The sequence below is a fragment of the Asterias amurensis genome, chromosome 21 (assembly GCF_032118995.1).
Source record: "Asterias amurensis chromosome 21, ASM3211899v1".
NCBI lineage: Eukaryota > Metazoa > Echinodermata > Asteroidea > Forcipulatida > Asteriidae > Asterias > Asterias amurensis.
Genome location: NC_092668.1, coordinates 11575295 through 11594200, shown reverse-complemented (window position 1 = coordinate 11594200; position 18906 = coordinate 11575295). Strand labels below are relative to the sequence as shown.

Below are 18906 nucleotides of genomic sequence, written 5' to 3'. Positions count from 1 at the left end.
GAGCATTGTTCAAATTGGAATAAACTATTTTTTAAGGAATTTTTTTTCTTCAGACTCTATTATGACTCATTGGGGAGAAGGAATTTGTACTGGGAGTTGAGAAGTTTTAATCGTTTCTGGAAACATTGATCAAGTGAGGTTTGTAGTATTTTGAAAAACAGCATAAAAAGGAAATGGAAAACTACAACTTGTAAAAAAAATAAGCATTGCAAGATTGTTTTTAAAAACTGGTTGCTGAGGGAACACGGGACCAGTTGAAAAGGCTTGGTAGTTGGTTCACAATGTTGCAACATGCATAGAGGTGAATTTCAAGCCGATGACTGAGGCTGTTACACAAAGTTAAGAGCCATCTTTTGATGCAAAATAAATAGTAAAAAGCCAGACGTTTCGACCCTAGCAGAGTCTTTCTCCGGACTCTTCTAAGGTCCAAACATCAGGCCATTAACTGTTTTTTTTTTTTTTTTTTTTTTTTTTGCATTTATACCATACATGTGTAGGTCATTTTAGTTGGTAAACAGTTTGCAACAGCTAATTCTATTTTCTCAACCGTCTTTTGAGCTAACTACACAAACAGTTCGTTTGTAAACCCCCCCCCCCCCCCCCCCCGAAAAAAAAAAAAAAAAACTCAAGCAGTCAATCAAAAGGGAGCTTTTATTATTATTTGCCAACTAGGGTCCCCGACCACGTCAAATAAACACGTTACTCTACTGTTAGCGAGGTTGTTGAACGGCTAATGCAAGAAAATAGAGAGATATCTTAGCGACTTTTAGAGGGCAAACATGGTAGGGTTGCCGGGACAAAAGAGGGGGGTCGGGTCAACCGAAAGAAACGGGAGCCTGTAGGACTTTGAAACCCGAGAATCTTGTTACACAATAACTCCACTCCAACACGTCTGGAATGGAACAATGACAATATTTTATCAAATATCTATAATAGGTTTGTCGAGTATGGCCGTTGGGATTCATTGTACTTTAACAGGAAAGGGGTACCGTAAATTGAGTTTAGAATACATCAATTACTTCAACAGTGTATGACTACGGTTGGAGTACCAATTATCAAGCAAGAGAATGTATTACAGATTGAATCCTTTTCTTTTCTTTTGCTATTTTGTTTCGACTTGTACGGTAAAAAGAAACCAGTAAAACTTGGAAAGTTAGCCCACAAATTGATCTTTTAAACATTAACAGAAGTAACCCTGTTCATGTTTGTTGTGTTGTCATTTGGCCTTCAGGAAAGACTCTGCTAGGGTCGAAAACGTCAGGCCATGAACTATTTTTTGTTGCATTATACCATAGGTCCTTTTGGTTGATAAGCAGTTTGCATTGCCTAATTCTATTTTATCATTTATTAAGAAGTAGGGGGCCTATGACATGTAGGCCTATGTACATTAACCTGTGTGCACTTTGTTTAGTAGGTCAAAAATTCACCTGATCTTTCTAAAGCCTGTTTCCCATTTTGTGAATAAATTATTTGACAACTAGTCATTTCCATCATACAAGTAACCCATCCTGCTATACTTTAAAACAACCAGTCAAAAAAAATTAGTCCCACAAATTGTTTTCTTCTCACTACCAAATAGCTAGACCAACTTCTTGTGTGGAAATGGGGGGGGGGGGGGGGGGGGGGGGGGGCAATTATGACCTTACCATGACCTCGCCACAGAATGTGCCAAGTACCCTACCCTGACCACAAGTGACCACCCCCTGGCTGGGAGAATGGAAGAGTCCAATGACCCTGGGTTCATTTCCCAAGCGGAATATCCCCAATGAAAAGGAAAGTACCTCTAGTGCACAGTTGGTATTATTTTGTTGTAAAGAAGACAGGAAAAAATATAGCTGATGAAGGACAGTAAGAAGCAAAGAGAAGTTGATGGGTTTTTTTTTCTTCTTCTTTTTTCTTTTTAATAGAGAAGACCTAAGATTGATGGGAATGTCACAAATCCCGCTCATGCATCAATTCCCAGACTATGGAAAGTTTTCTACTCCATAGTTTTTAACCAAGTAAACTATTGCAAATGATCTATTTTTAGTAATTATCTGGTGAAAATATGTGTAAATCTCTTTTGAGAAGTGTTGGTGTTGAACATGGGTTGAGAACTCAATGTTTCGATCAGTAATCTTTGGGTGATGCTGGACTCTGTTGCTGGGTGCTGCTTTAAACGCAATGGACACTATTGGTAATTACTCAAAATAATTATCGGCATAAAACCTCACTTGGTGACGAGTAATGGGGAGAGGTTGGTAGTGAGAAACAGCTCCCTCTGAAGTGACATAGTTTTTGAGAAAGAAATAATTTTCCACGATTTTGATTTTGAGACCTCAAGTTTAGAATTTGAGGCCTTCGAAATCAAGCATCTGAAAGCACGCAACTTAATGTGACAAGGGTGTTTTTTTCTTTCATAATCATAGTTATCTCGCAACTCCAACGACCAGTCAGCTCAAATTTTCACAGGTTTGTTATTCTGATGCATATGTTGAGATACACAAGTGAGAAGACTGGTCATTGACAATTACCAAAAGTGTCCATTTTTTTAAAAAGTAATGACTGGAAATATTACTGGTAGTGGTAGATAGGCCCGGCTCACTTACAAATGGTGCTACCACACCTCACCTAGTTTCAAATCCTACTTTTTTAAATATCTTTGAGGGAAGATTTCTGATGCATTCTGTGAGTTATCCCCAACCCCATATCTTCACTCTACCATTAGTATCAGTGTTCGACCTCCGCACGTGCCAAACTGAAATAATTAGAAAATATTAATTAATTTGACCCCAAAAAGCCACGTATAGCGCAAACCTTTGATTTAAGTTTGACAGTGCCATTAAGCACGGTAAGTTAGCTCTGCACGGCCGGTGCACGATAGTGTGACGAACGCTGCGCATCGACAGGCTTGATGAAAATCATGTAACAGGTTTTTTCTTTCTCCGTAGCGCAGGTAGACACTGTAAGCAGCTGAAACTTTCACAGGTGACTTTTATTGTATCTTTCTTGTAATTTTGTGACATTTCTTGTATCTCTGCATTTCAGGCAGGGAATTTCATATTGAGAGGGCAAGAGCAAGGGCAATTTTAAAAGGGCACTTCCATTGGAAAATCTTAAAGTATATGGGACAATGATGAATGGGCATCAAGGCCAAGACCAGGGACAAAGGAGCCATGAAGCCTTTAAAGCACACAAATTTGTTCCTTTCATTATTCTCTTGCAATTTCGACGACCAATTGAGTCAAAATTTTCGCAGATTTGTAATGTTATGCACATGTTTGGATACAACGAAGTAGAACTGGGACCAATTTCATGGCTCTGCTTACAGAATGGGCGCTGCAGAAGAGAATTCTGTGCTTACGGCAAACGTATTTCACAAGTTAGCGGCGAATTTGGGCTTCTGTGGGTACGTACTTCAAGTTACTAGGCATTCTACGCTTACAAGGCGCAGAAATTCGGCGCTTACACGTAAGCGGGGAATAGCGATCGTAAGCGCAGAATTCGGCGGTAAGCAGAGCCATGAAATTGGGCCCTGGTCTTTGACAATTAACAAAGGTGTCCAGCCGTCGATTTTCACCAAGCTCTTCCTAACTTAGGAATCATCTTAGGACTTAGGACGGGTTCAGTTCCGCATTCAGGTAAGTAGGACGCATTGAACCCATCCTAAGTTAGGACGGGTTGCTCGTCCTAACTCGAGTTAGGATTAATCCTAGCGTTTCGTGAAATCGGCCGCAGTGTCTTTAACTAAATATGAATCGGCAGAAAATCACAACAGAGCTGGCCAGCTTTTAGTTACAGCTCACTTCAGTATCAATGAAAGTGCGATGAGATCATTACGGCATTGTTATTAATCATTTATAATCAATAATTGACAGATTAGGTCAAATATTAATAAGTTACATTGCGGGATTGAAGGTGGATAAACTGTATAAATATTTGTGTACATTGTCTACAACTGATAGTGTCAGTTTTGAAATGAATTGTAAGTCTGTCCTGGTTTTGAATTGTTGCTGTTTGTTCATCGGGGCCTTGAGAAGACAAACTAATGGTTAGTGTTACGTTGCTGTTCTCGTTAATGTGACATAACCTATAATTCATCCAATAAATCTATTTAAAAAATGAAACAATGAATATTTGCTTTATTTAGCTAAGACTCTGTACAGTCACAAAACCGGGTCTGACATTTATGATTACACGTCTATGTTTTTTACATTTGTCTTCTTTACATGCAGTGGACATAATTGGTAATTACTCAAAATAATTAATAGCATAAAACTTGACTTGGTGACGACGAGTAATAGGGAGAGATTGATAGTATAAAACGTTGTGAGAAACGGCTCCCTCTGAAGTGACATAGTTTTTGAGAAAGAAGTAATTTTCCACGAATTTGATTTGGAGACCGCAGATTAAGAGTTTGAGGTCTCGAAATCAAGCATCTAAAAGCACACAACTTCGTGTGACCAGGGTGTTTTTTTCTTTCATTATTATTTTGCAACTTCGACGACCAATTGAGCTCAAATTTTTGCAGGTTTGTTACGTTATGTATATGTTGAGATACACCAAGTGAGAAGACTGGTCTTTGACAATTACCAATAGTGTTCAGTGTCTTTAACGACAATTTGTATATGTATTTTATGTCTGAAGATTTAAAATTATAACTAAAAAAAAAATATAAAGACATTATTTGGCGATGGTTATGTAACAGGAATTTGACAGGCTAACTAATTTTTCATTCCTGGTTTATCAAAGACTCATTTTCTAATCAATGGTTTCTAATCTGAAGTGCATGAGTTAATCAATATCTGGATGTGAAATCTACTGAAAATTTGGTTCATTCCTTTGTAATGTGCCGCATAGATACCTGCAATAGCCTTTTTTTTGGACTACCGGACACTCAGATTGCCAAATTACAAAATACAAAATTCAGCGGCCAGACTTGTCACCAGAACTCGCACTCGGGAATCCATCACACCCATTCTTAAGGATCTACATTAGCTACCAATACGGGCTAGAATTGATTTTAAAGTTTTGGTTCTGACTTATCAATGTATACATGGTATTGCCCCTGTTTATCTTCAAAGCTTAGTTCAGGAGTACAAAACAACCAGGAATCTGTGATCTTCAAATAAATCCCTTCTGACCCCCCCAGTTATCAAAACCAAGTCGTACGGTTCCCCGCTCTTTCCAATTTGCAGCAGTTCAGTTATGGAACAGTCTTCCAGAGGTTGTTAAACAGGCTGAGACATCAGAACAATTCAAAACCCGGTTGAAAACATATCTGTTTACTTTGTACAATAATTGTTGATTTCCTTTTACAGCGCATAGGGACCTCACGGTGATATGCGCTTTATAAGAATGGTTTTATTATTATTAATATTATTATCAACTACATGACGGCGACACAAAACAAATAATTGTTAATAATTACAATTCATTGGAATAAAAACTCCTGTCAAACCACTTTTGTATTTGTGAAGGGAAGGTATACATTTGGTGATCACTCTTAAAATTACTGGCAATAAAAAATCACTTTCTAAAAGGTACAGCAGCTTTCGGTAGTATAAACCATTTTGAGAATCATTTCTCATGGGAGTTATGTTTTTCCAAAAGAATATTTGAATCTGAGAAGAATTTCTGTCGGAAACATTTACTGAGAAGAATTTCTGTCAGAAACGATTCTCAGAATTCTCCAGAAGACGATCAGAGCATACTCATCGAAACGTAGACTGAAAACAACGGTTCTTTTCAGAACTACCCCAACTCAATAGTGATAGTCATTACATGGTGTTGCCGCCAACCTTTCCCTATCGTATTTCTACCAGGCAGATTTTCAAATCCTACATTTCTCAAATTGTGTATTCCTATTGGGTAATATTATTCTTCCTGCGTGTACATAACCACTCAAATCTTTTGGCGATATCTAAAAAAAAAAGCTACCACCTGTTAAAATGAAATCTTCACAGGTTTATATACGTTCCCTCTGAGATCCCTTCACCACATTTCAAACAAATTCTTTTTGAGGCATGGCCTTGTTATGAAATTAATTTCACAGATTATAAAATAAAGGAAGAAAATAAAAAACTTACCTGTCAAGATTAACAAAGAGATGAGCAAAACGTTCAGTCATACTAGAGTTGAGGATGGTACAATGACGCAACAAAAAAACCACCCACAAAAAAAAAAAATCGCCTTGGCAACGTCGTGCACACCAATTATCAAAACTCTCCTCTGGACTGATCAAGCTCTCCGTAAAGTTCAACCAAAAAATCTGTCAGAATTCTTCCTGGCCGTCGCCAAAGCTCAACAACTGTGTTGATAATCCACACAGTGAATGAACGGCCAAGGCCCCGTGGATTGGGTTCTATTTTCCACTTCCTAGATATTTAAGCGATCCCGCGGTTCACACATGGTCTGCTGTCTCTCTCAGTGAAGGCCTTGCATCCCACTCAGTGAAGGCCTTGCATCCCAATGCATTCATAGGAGCTGTATAATAAGGGGGAATACACAAACACATGACAGGCACTGCGATATCAACATCATTTGGGGCTGTATACACACACACTGTGTATTAATCCCATAGTAGTTTCCAAAAAAATATATACACACACATCATATAAGGGGGGGGGGGGCTGGACACATGGATACACACACAGAAGGACTGTACCATTGTGATTGAGAGGGGTGTTCCGGGCAACTTTCAATTGAATGGTTTGGGATGTGTATCCACATTGAATGATGGAAATTTAACTCAATCCTGTTTATGCATGATTCCCTCTTTTTCCCTCCTTTTTTTGCCCCTCCATGCTGGCCGTGCTGGCTGCGCTGGCGAGGTGAACAGGACTCGAAAATGATTTGCAGAAATGATTTGGCGTTAATCTAAACTCAATCAAGTATAACATTTTAAACACAATTTGGAATACTCAAATCATTTTCGAGTCTGACAATGACCAACGGCTGAAATAATCAAATTTAGATGCCAGGCTAATTGCTTCTGTCTTTCTTTTGTTTTTGTTTTTATTTGATATTTATTTTATTTATTTATTTATTTTATTTAAGAAACAAAAAAAATATGTAGTTTATTATGATTAGTAATTTTGATTGATTTTCGTATACACATTTTTATATTTACTAATACCCTAAATTGTCCATATTTTCATAATAAAGCAAAGCATTGCACATACGGATAATGCAGTACGCAAAACAGACACATGGATTTATGTGTGTGCTCAAAGTGAGTTTAAATCTGTACACATTGCGCAGTACGAATTACGCACAACATATGACGCAGGCCTTGATTTCCGGCCTAACACTATTTCATAAACATTTTAAACAAGTAAAAATTGACACACAAAGAAGTTGCAACTCTAATGAGCACTACTTTAAATCACATTTCATCACATTTTCTTTTATCCACCACGTACTTTGATGAGAATGTGTAATTCAAAAACAAATGGAGTAAATCCGATACATTTGGTTTGCGGTAACACCATGTGTGTATCTACTTGCCAGGTAGAGTTTCTTCTTAGAGAACTGTCTTTCTTTATTCTACTAGACTACTGCGTAGTAGAATTCGGGAGAACTCTCAGTTTGAAAAAGAACAGTCCTGCTTTTTAACTACTACATGTGATACAGATTTTGACGTCCAGACTCATACATGTACAATTCGGATCAGTTGAAAAGTGCTCAACTCCTGCGAAAAATGTTGCAGCGAAAACAGAGCTGTGACCGCAAAGTATGTATTGCAATCGCAGGAAGTATGAACTGGGCTTTAAAGTTTGACACGCACTGCATGTTGAAGGGACGCAAGGTGGCCCAGAGTACATTCTCTTAAGTTGTTTGTGTCTGTTGTGGAGCCGAAGTCTAATAAGGCATCCTGTTTTACCCTGTTTGACTCGTTGTCGGCAACATTCAGTCTTGACCGACTGGGCACTGGCATTTTGAGGCGGAGTAAAGGCCCCCCCCCCTCTCCCCCGAACCCCCTTAACTTCCTCTAAAATGAACTAAACCATTCCTTAATCCTGGTCCTTTTGTAAGTATTGAGGTTCATTATATTCAGATTTGTATTTAAAACTAAGAAATGTTATCTATTTTTGTTTTTGTTTTTCATTCTACCCAAACCACAAACCAGTATCAGAAAGAAGCCAGAAACCCAGTGGACAAAACCATTATCATGGTATGGGGGGTAAACACTGTGACTAGAGGGGGAGGAGGAAATAATAGGTATGTATTAATAGTCTTGGATAGGTCCCAATTGAGAGGATGTGGTGAAGGAGAGGGGGGGGTGATGGGACCGGAGAGGGGGGCATTGGAGGACGCAGATTATCAAAGTACTGTCTGGGTTTTTGAGGGTTCACCGGCTAGTTCTGGGGGAGAGTTTTGTCGCTAAAACAACAAACCGTGGATTGAGAGAGGATTCCAATTGAGCAAACTGAGAAGATTCTTAATAACAAGTATACAAGTAGAGGAATTATGAGGGGGGGAAATAGTGATGTTTGATATGCCATGTTGGATGGACTGAACACATACTAGTATCAGGGCCAAATTTTATAAAGCTGCTTAAAAGCCCAAAATATTGCTTAACAATTTTCTGGGATATGTGGGATTTGAAACTTTGCGTGGTGGAAATACAATATACTACAGGTTTGCGTTAACACAACGTAATGATAATCTTTAAATGGGTTGGGGTGGTTCTGAAAAGAACCGTTGTTATAGCACAGGTTTGCGTTAACATGCAACGTAATGATAATCTTTAAATGGGTTGGGGTGGTTCTGAAAAGAACCGTTGGTTTCAACTTGATGTTTTGATCAGTATACTAGGATCGTCTTCTATGATACCAAACATAAATTGTACTTGTGACACGGTACTTTGGCTGGTAACCTTAGTCTGGTAAGCGTAACGTTTGTGCTTAATCATCAATATGAAATTGGGCCCTGGCTGGGTAAAAGGGAATGATGAAAGTTTTCTGCAGCGTATTTTCTTTGGACCAGGGGTGGATTTCACAAAGAGTTAGCACTAGTCTTATCTAGAGTTAGGACCAGTTACTCGTCCTAACTTTGGACTATCCATGCAATTTGTATATCTCCTAGGACTAGTCCTAAGTTAGGACTAGTCCTAACTCTTTGTGAAATCGACCCCAGGGCTCAATATCACAAAGCCGTTCAGCAGAAAATTTTGCTATGTAAATTCCTTTGCTAAGCAAGAAATGAGTGGAGTACAAGTCACACCAATGGTAAACGTACAGTATTTTGGTTGGTAACCTTATTTTGCTCAGCACAAGTTTCCTGTGCTTAGCAAGTGTCTGTGCTTACAGGCTCCAAGCCAAAATTTCATGGAGCTGCATAAGCACACAAAGTAGCCAAGCACAACAGAACTATGCTTACCAAACTAAGAATACCACGTAAGGCGTGGAATCTGTGACCAGTGTCCTGTTTATTTTTGCTTAGCAGAAAATCTAAAACCAATACTTTCTGCTCTAGTGACTTTTTCTTTGTTCAATCCAAAATGGTTGCGTTTCTTTACAATTATTTTAAGGGTCCTTTATTTATATGAAAACTCACCTGTAAGTCACTGGCTGAATTTCTCTACATGGTGTCCATTGATATCTCTTACTAAGTTACAATATCTGTGCAAAAAATGACAAGAAAATAAATAGATTATTATTTGAACATCGACTAATAAAATAGAAACATTGTGTCTTCTCTTTCGTTTATGAGTTGTGTTGTGGCCGAGCAGTCAAGCGCACTCGACTGAAGCTTCAAAGTTTCAGATCAGCAGGAAGTGGGTTAGAGTCCCGGTTGTGACACTTGTGGTACTATTGGTGATTGTCAAAGACCAGTCTTCTCAATTGGTGTATCTCCACATAGGCACAAAATAACAAACCTGTAAAAATTTGAGCTCAGTTGGTCATCGAAGTTGCAAGATAATAATGGAAGAAAAAACTCCCTTGTCACTTCAAGTTGTGTGCTTTCAGATGCTTGTTTTCGAGACCTCATATTCTAAATCTGAGGTCTCAAATTTGTGGAAAATTACTTCTTTCTCCAAAACTACGTTACTTCAGAGAGAGACGTTTCTCACAATGTTTTATACTATCAACAGCTCCACATCACTCATTACCAAGAAAGGTTTTATGCTAATAATTATTTTGACTAATTACCAATAGTGTCCACTGCCTTTAAAGACAAAGTATACATTTGTTTTTCTGAACCGTTTGATTGTTTCAGTCCCATGTAAATACAAACAATAAAACCAACCTGTGAACATTTTGTTTCAAAAAGGAGGTAGAGTTTAAAAGATATCTCCACAAATTTGGAGCGGTTATGTCCATGCAGAAACTGAGAATTCGTAACATTCAGAATGTTTCTCAATTATAAATGTTTTGGTACCTCTATCTTAAAGGCAGTGGACACTATTGGTAGTTGCTCAAAACAATTATTAGCATAAAACCTTTCTTGGTGACGAGTAATGGGAAGAGGTTGATGGTATAAAACATTGTGAGAAACGGCTCCCTCTGAAGTGCCATAGTTTTCGAGAAAGAAGAAATTTCCCACGAATTTGATTTCGAGACCTCAGATTTAGAACTTGAGGTCTCAAAATCAACCATCTAAACGTACACAACTTCGTGTGACAAGGGTGTTTTTTTCTTTCATTATTATCTCGCAAGTTCGATGAACGATTGAGCTTAAATCTTCACAGGTTTGTTATTTTATTCATATGTTGAGATAAACCAACTGTGAAGGCTAGTCTTTGACAATTACCAATAGTGTCCACTGCCTTTAAACCATATTGCTTTGAAGAAAAGTGTTTCTCTTTTCAAGAATTTTAATTTAAGATACCAAAAAACAATAACCACAGGGAAAACTAACTGGGTACATTCAAATTTTCGTAGTATCCTTCTTGATAAATTAGCCTTTAAATCGTCATTATGTTTAGGCGATAAAAACCAATCAGATGACTCTATCTTTAAAGGATTTGGGTACTTTGTTCAAAATGTCCATAGATTTACATTAAACTTACAGGGTTTGAAGATGATAATAGTGGAAAGCTTCCCTTCAAATATTACTTACTGAGGTGCTGTAGTTTTGGAGAAATGAGTAAAACAATGTAATGAAAATACGTTTGTAATATGCTTAAAATAATTTTGGTCTCATGAAACGAAAATTATTTTCATGACATTGTTTTACTCACTACCCAAAAACTGCAGCACCTAAGCTCGTAATATTTTCAGGGAAGCTTTCTACTATCATTATCTTCAAACTGTGTAAGTTTAGTGTAAATCTGTGGACATTGTGTTTTTTGTCCTACAAAAGTACAAACACCCTTTAAAGGGTCTGGGTACTTTTTGTAGAACACAAAACACTATGTCCACAGGTTTACTAGTAAGTTTGAAGATAATGATGGTAGAAAGCTTCCCTTAAAATATTACTTACTTGATAAGCTATAGCTTCTGAGAAATTAGTAAAACAAGTCAACACAATTTAATTTACGTCTAACATTGTTTTACTCGTTTTTCAAAAATTACAACACCTTGGGCAAGTAGTATTTTAAGGGAAGCTTTCTATCATCATCTTCAAACTGTGTAAGTTTAATGTAAATCTGTGGACCTTTGTTTTGTGTTACAAAAAGTACCAAAATCCTTTTAAACGGCATTATGTTTACGAGAAAAAATCCAATCAGATGACTCCATCTTTAAGGGAAAGATGGTGTATCCCCATGGGAGCTTTAGGTGTGTGTTTCAGCCAGCCGTGCACTTGAGGTTTTTATAAACTAGTAAAATTGTAAACTACTGCCTTTTTACGGTCACAGCATCGCAGACTCAAGCCTTGCTCTAGTAAATTTGTCTTTGTCAACTCAAAAAATAGTTTCAATTTACCCAGTTAGTTTCCCCTTGTGGTTTATTACTACAAACAACATCGCATACCAGCAACAGTAATAAATAATAACACAAACATTAAATTGTTACTAATTATCATAACTCATTATCAAACTGGATACAGTGAGGAATAAATGTCGTTGACAAGGTTAAATGGTAATTATGATTTAAAGAAGGGTTGTAAAGTGTTTTGTATATCACAAAGTCAGGCTGACTTAAAAGGGACACGTTGCCTTGGATCGGGCAAGTTTACACTGTATACTCAGTACTTTCCCGAGTTCTGTGGAAATACACAATTTGAACTGCCTCTAGCTACCGGGCAATTTTGGCGAACTAGTGGGTAAGACACTGCTCTAGAATTGCAAAGGTCGTGGGTTCGAATGTTATGCCTGTGAGTTTTTTTTCACAGAGCTCAGAAAGTACTGAGTATACAGTGCTAACACACATCGATGTATGGGTTACCAAAATTAATATACATAAATATAGTTACAAATAATTAAAGTCTTAATGTAAACAAAACACTGATGATCAAACGACTCTAATTACAATTTGTCTTTTAAAGACACTGGACACTATTGGTTATTGTCAAAGACCAGTGTTCTCACTTGGTGTATCTCAACATATGTATAAAATAGCAAACCTGTGAAAATTTGAGCTTGATTGGTTGTCGGAGTTAAGAAATAACTATGAAAGAAAAAAACACCCTTGTCACACGAAGTGCTTTCAGATGCTTGATTTCGAGACCTCAAATTCTAAACTTGAGGTCTCAAAATAAAATTCGTGGAAAATAACTTCTTTCTCGAAAACTACATTACTTCAGAGGGAGCTGTTTCTCACAATGTTTTATACCATCAACCTCTCCCCATTACTCGTTACCAAGTAAGGTTTTATGCTGATAATTATTTTGAGTAATTACCAATAGCGTCCATGCCTTTAAAATCCAACATAAGGAGACTCAACTTGTTCTAGCATAAGAATAATCTCAAAGCAGGCATGTTCAAGCCTCGAGAATGTCATTTAGAAAAGGAACTCATAAGAAACAAATTTAAATCTGCAGGTTTGTTTTTTTTATAGTTTTTTTTTTTTTTTTAATCTGATGTGCACCTCTAGCCTCCGGGGCCAGTTAACCCGAGCAAAGACTTTGCACGTACCTCATAATCTAGACTAATCAGTTCATTTTTTACAATATTTGTTTAAAGGAACATTAGAGAATTTGTAAGAAGAAAACAAAATAATGAAGATCACAGATTTACACAAAATGTACTTGGTCTAATGATGATGTGAGTTGAAAGAATCCCTTGCAAATATTTTTGTCTGAAATGTCATTTTTGATGAAAAATAAATAAAACTAATTTCCCATTTGTAGTTAATAATCGCTATGATCGCTAAGTGAGCTTTTTACTCATTTATTTTTAATTGATGTCATGCAAAATGTGCAATCGGTTTTTTTTTCCCCCACTATTTTCTCTTGACCAAGATAGCCAATTGATCGCAATCTTCTACAGGTTTGTCAGTTTATGTATATGTATGGGGGATTTTTTTTACATAAAGTGCTTACACTGCCAGCAACTGTTTTATTGGCTAAACACAATGTAATGTTCCTTTAAACATTCCCCCTAAAGGGGCACACATGACACTGGGACGATGGTGTAGAACGTGCATGATGTACCGTATGGCACAAAACACACGCTTGATCATGAATCTATTATGATGCGCAACCATTCTTGTTCAATTACGCTCTTTGGCGAGACTGACCTGGGAAAAGCTAGTGTGTGTGAGAGCTCCAACGAACGTTGATCAATGCACGTGACCAGAATGAAGCCGCGCTGGGGGTCTCGACCACAAAAAAAAACAGCCCCATCTGCATATGACTTGCTTGTACAACCGCGGCGTATACATTACTTTAAAGGAATGGAATAGAGCTATTATTATTGTTAAAGAGCAAGTGGGAGAACACAAATGATCACATTGTGATCTTAGTGGGGGTTAGTTAAAGGCAGTGGACACTATTGGTAATTACTCAAAATAATTATTAGCATAAAACCTTACTTGATAACGAGTAATGGGGAGAGGTTGGTAGCATAAAACATGGTGAGAAATGGCTCCCTCTGAAGTAATGTAGTTTTCGAGAAAGAAGTAATTTTCCACAAATTTGATTTCGAGACCTCAGATTTAGAATTTGAGATCTCGAAATCAAGCATCTGAAAGCACACAACTTCGTGTGACAAGGGTGGTTTTTTTTTTTTTTTCTTTCATTATTATCTCGCATCTTCGTCGACCGATTGAGCTCAAATTTTCACAGGTTTGTTATTTCATGCATACGATGAGATACACAAAGTGAGAAGACTAGTCTTTGACAATTACCGATAGTGTCCAGTGTCTATAAAACAATCATGCAGTATATTAATTGGGTCCTTGGACAATAAAGTATGAATAATTCATTGAGAACAAGCACTAACCTATAATGGTACATATGGTGTGGAGTTTAATAGACATTACAGGCTATTTAATCACAAATGTACACGATGTTTCAAAGGCAAACAAAATCGGAAATCAGACTTAAGTGGGAAGAATATTGGGCCTGGTTAAAGGAGCAGTTTGGTGCTGTTCAAATGTAAATCAAGATTCTAAAATAAAAATCTTTAAGTTTTAAAGGAAAAATAATCACTTCTCAGGTTCAAATTTATGGGTACAAACTGACTTCTTTTTACATAACCACAATACTTTCAAGTAAATATTTCCCAAAATGCTTTATGATATTAAAATCTGCTTTATGCTTCTTAAGTTCTTTCCAAAGGTTTTATTTTTAATTGTAATCACCCGATGTATACATCCTGTTAATGTTAAACCCTGTTAAAAATCCCGATTAAAACTACTGACAATCAAAAATTTTTTTTTTTTTTTACAAATTCAATTTTAGGTAAATTTAATTTTAAAAGCTTTGTGTGAAATATTAAATAACCAACAAATTTGTCATTTGACCTCTTTCTTTACTGAACGAACTTTTACAAAAAAATACCAAATTATTTGAATAGAGCTTTTACCTATTTGAATCGATGATAAGATTGTCCATGAACCTCGCAAACTAACCCAGAAAAAAAAATCTTTACAAATCTGAAGAAGTCTTCCCAGTTAAATAACTGAAAAAATTGCTGAGAGTAGTAGGGGTTGTTATGTGTATAAACATCTAGCATCTAAGGCAACAAATCTGATATTAAAAAAACTTCTGAGGCGTTACTAATGAAAAAACTGACCTTAACAGCAAAAGGAATTATTATGAACAAAGTTGAAGGTCAATAGGAGAGAGTACAGTGATTGACTGAAGAACACTGTGTTCGAGTCTCTACTCTTATTTGAATTTCCTACACTATTTAATGGCACTGGGGTGAATTTCACTAGTCCTATCTCTTTGTGAAATTAATTGTCAAAGACCAGGGCCCAATTTCATAGAGCTGCTAAGCACAAAAGTTTGCTAAGCATGAAATTTCTTCCATGATAAAAACAGTGATTTTCAGGGTAAGCAACCAACAGCTGAATACCACAAACGAGCAATATGCAACTAATGGAAATTTGGTTGGTAATCCGGTTTTTATCAAGGAAGACATTTCATGCTAAGCAAATCTTTGTGCTTAGCAGCTCTATGAAATTGGGCCCTGTATTCTCACTTGGTGTATCACAACATATGCATACATTAACAATTCTATAAAAAAAAAAAGACTTAATTCGTCATTGAAAATGCCAGAGAATATAGAAAGAAGGTTTGTTGAAATTATTTTACTAAATTTTCATTTCCCAATGAAAATTTAGTAAAATAATTTCAACAAATCAACTATTGTAATTTTTTAACCATACAATATTGTGACAAAGGGCTCACTCTGGAGTAACCCAGTTTTCAAATCTGAGATAATTTCTCACTCTGATATTTAAAGACTTCAGGCATGAAGCCTTTTATTTATTTATCCATCTGAAAGCAAACAAATTTGTGCAACAAGGGTGTGTTTTGTTTTATCCTTCTCTTGCAACTTCTATTAACAATTGAGTCCAAATTTTCACAGATTTGTTAATTTATGCATAAGTTGGGATACACCAAGTGAGAATACTGGTCTTTGACATGTACAAAAGGTACCCATCGCTTTAAAGTTTGTTCATGTTTACTTCTCTGTTTTATCCACACAAGATAAAAAAAGACTCTCTGTCGCAGAGGATGAAATTCAGTCCGTCTTCTACAGATTTCACGCATAATTGGTCGGTACACTTAATTCCTACACTTTAAGGTACTCAGGTTCCAGAATATTGCCAGCGTACTTACAGTCTTGACTAATGGTCTAACCAGGATCGTTTTCCCGAACCAGGGCCGCATTTGTGTATGGTTTACAAGTAAACTGTGTGCTGACAAATTTGAGAGCTTAAAGGCTCCTGGTACTTTTTATAGGACACAAAACACCCACAGATTTACATTAAACTTACACCGTTTGAAGATAATGATGGTAGAAAGCTTCCCTTAAATTATTACTTGCTGAGGTGCTGTAGTTTTTGAGAAATGAGTACAAGTCAAAAAAAAAAATCATCTCAGGAGACGAGAATTATTTTAGCATGTAAAATGTATTTTCGTGACATTGTTTTACTCATTCCTCAAAAACTACGGCACCTCAGCAAGTAATATTTTAAGGGTAACTTTCTACTATCATTATCTTTACGCTATTTTTAAGTTTAACACAAATCTGTGGACATTGTGTAAAAAGTACCCAGACCCTTTAAAGGGGAATTGTGAGAAACGGCTCCCTCTGAAGTAATGTAGTTTTGATAGTTAAAGTATTTTTCCACGAATTTGATTTCGAGACCTCAAGTTTAGAATTTGAGGTCTCGAAATCAAGCATCTGAAAGCACACAACTTCGTGTGACAAGGGTGTTTTTTCTTTCATTATTATCCCGCAACTCCAATGACCGAGTGAGCTCAATGTTGGGATACACCAAGTGAGAAAACTGGTCTTTGACAATTACCAATAGTGTCCACTGTCTTTAAATTAAAAAAATTCACAGGCGAGTTTTATTGTATTTATCTACAATCGGGCAGTTCCTAAAACCAAAGTTATACATACTTTGCCTTTCAATAACACAGTAAGATGTTAGTATTGACCCACTTCACCTGACGTCATCATCAGAATAATCTAGGATGCGCCATTTTGGTTGTCAATGTCAACGTGTGTTATTCAGTGAAGTGTGCTTTTTTAGGTGACGCTGCATTTACACGTAAGCCTATTGACCACCAACATGGTGAGCGTGTCATCAGTCGCCGCGCATGACGCGCGTGCAAGGGGTCAATACCAGATAAGTATGTACTTCATACAAAGTTTGCTTCTTGAAACTAAAGTAAAGGAACGAAAATATCTCTAAAAGAAGATACATCAACGAATTATGTGAAATCTTTTTGGGAGCTGAGAAACATTAAAAAGGGATGTTATTGGCCCAATGACCAGGGCACTAATGTAAAGTGCACTGATACGGTTATTGTGAAATGCGCTATATATAATTTTGTTATTATTGTTATGAAAACATCAATATATTTTCATCGTCTGACCAATGGAATTACAAGTCAGTGATTCATTGAAGAGATTCTAAAAATATTTTTTAATTTGTTGGGGCGAAAAATGAAAACACGTCAGACGAAATTACTTTGTAGGATGCAGTGTACTACAAACATCTTTCATCTATACTTACTTGACACATAATAACCCACCAACAAGAAATTGGGCAATTACCAACACTGGTAACACCATAAGCTTACTTCACTGAAAAGGGAAAATTTATGGGAAACTGGGATAGAAAGCGCCATAGTTTTTGAAAGTTAAGTTGGAGTCAACAAGTGTAAATCAACCCAGACTTGTTGTGCTTTTTCTAACTGGTGCATAGATAGGTTGATCCGGCTTAAAGTATACACTTTCGGTACAGAAAAACAAGGGAAAAAAAGTTCACAGATTTACAAATTATTAATAGGGTTTACAGAAGGTAATGGTGAAAGACTTCTCTTGAAATATTGTTCCATGAGATGCTTTACTTTTTGAGAAAACATTAAAACAATATCAATTCTCGATAGCGAGAAGTACGGATTTATTTTAAACACATTTCATAACACGACGAAACGTGCAGAAACAAGAGTGGGTTTTCCCATTATTTTCTCCTGACTTCGATGACCGATTGAACCTAAACTTTCACAGGTTTGTTACTTTATATATAAGTTGTGATACACGAAGTGTGGGGCTTGGACAATACTGTTTACCGAAAGTGTATAATGGCTTTAAAGGGAAGGTATACATTTGGTAATCACTATTAAAATTAATGACAATAACAACTAAGAAGTACAACAGCTTTCGATAGTATAAAGCATTTTGAGATTGCTTTTACTTTGAAGTAATGTGGTTATGGGAAAAGATTTCAGTTTTTATCCCCAAAATGATCTGAGATAAGTTTCTGTTTAGAGATAGTTCTCAGGTTGTGTAGTCCAATTATGGATTATTTTTCCAGCGTGGACTCTAACCGCTCCACGTGAATTTAACGTCACAACTCAACTTTCGCAGCGATATTTGAAGTGAGTTGAGCACAGTTCCCCTTCTGCGAATTATTCATTGCGAATTTGCGAACATTCTTTTTGCATTCGCATTCACAGGAACCAAGTATTCTCTTACCTGTTTTTTGTTTGATTTGTTAATGGAGTTGTTAATTAGTTTTGGTTCCTGCTATTTCTTTTTAGGGGAGCATAGGACTAAAACAATCAAACTGTCTCAAACACCAAATGTTTTCTATTTCCCTTTAAAGGAAAAGGCAGACTTGCAATGAGTTAAATCAAACCTGGAAATCTGGTCTATCAAGAGAGATGAAGATAAAGCGTTTCCTTGACACTGTAGAAAAGTGTTTTGATGTATGGCTGCCAAAAAAAAGGACCCTAACAACAAGGGCCCGGTACCATAGAGCTGCTTAAGTACAAACATAAGCTAAGCACAACAGAATAATGCTTACCTGAATATCAGGGGTTTTTTTGGGGGGGGACTTTGTCACA

General features: G+C 36.7%; 1 protein-coding gene and 1 long non-coding RNA gene across 2 annotated transcripts in view; both read right to left on the bottom strand.

Moving 5' to 3' along the window:
* Positions 1 to 6419, bottom strand: part of LOC139952867 (zinc finger MIZ domain-containing protein 1-like) — a 164320-nt gene extending 157901 nt beyond the window's left edge. Inside the window, exon 1 of the mRNA XM_071952128.1 lies at positions 6069 to 6419. The gene's annotated coding sequence lies outside the window, so the exon portion shown is untranslated. The remainder of the gene's footprint in view (positions 1 to 6068) is intronic.
* Positions 6420 to 9540: 3121 nt separating this feature from the next.
* Positions 9541 to 18906, bottom strand: part of LOC139952866 (uncharacterized) — a 61101-nt gene continuing 51735 nt past the window's right edge. Inside the window, exon 3 of the long non-coding RNA XR_011787920.1 lies at positions 9541 to 9605. This is a non-coding gene — a long non-coding RNA (uncharacterized lncRNA). The remainder of the gene's footprint in view (positions 9606 to 18906) is intronic.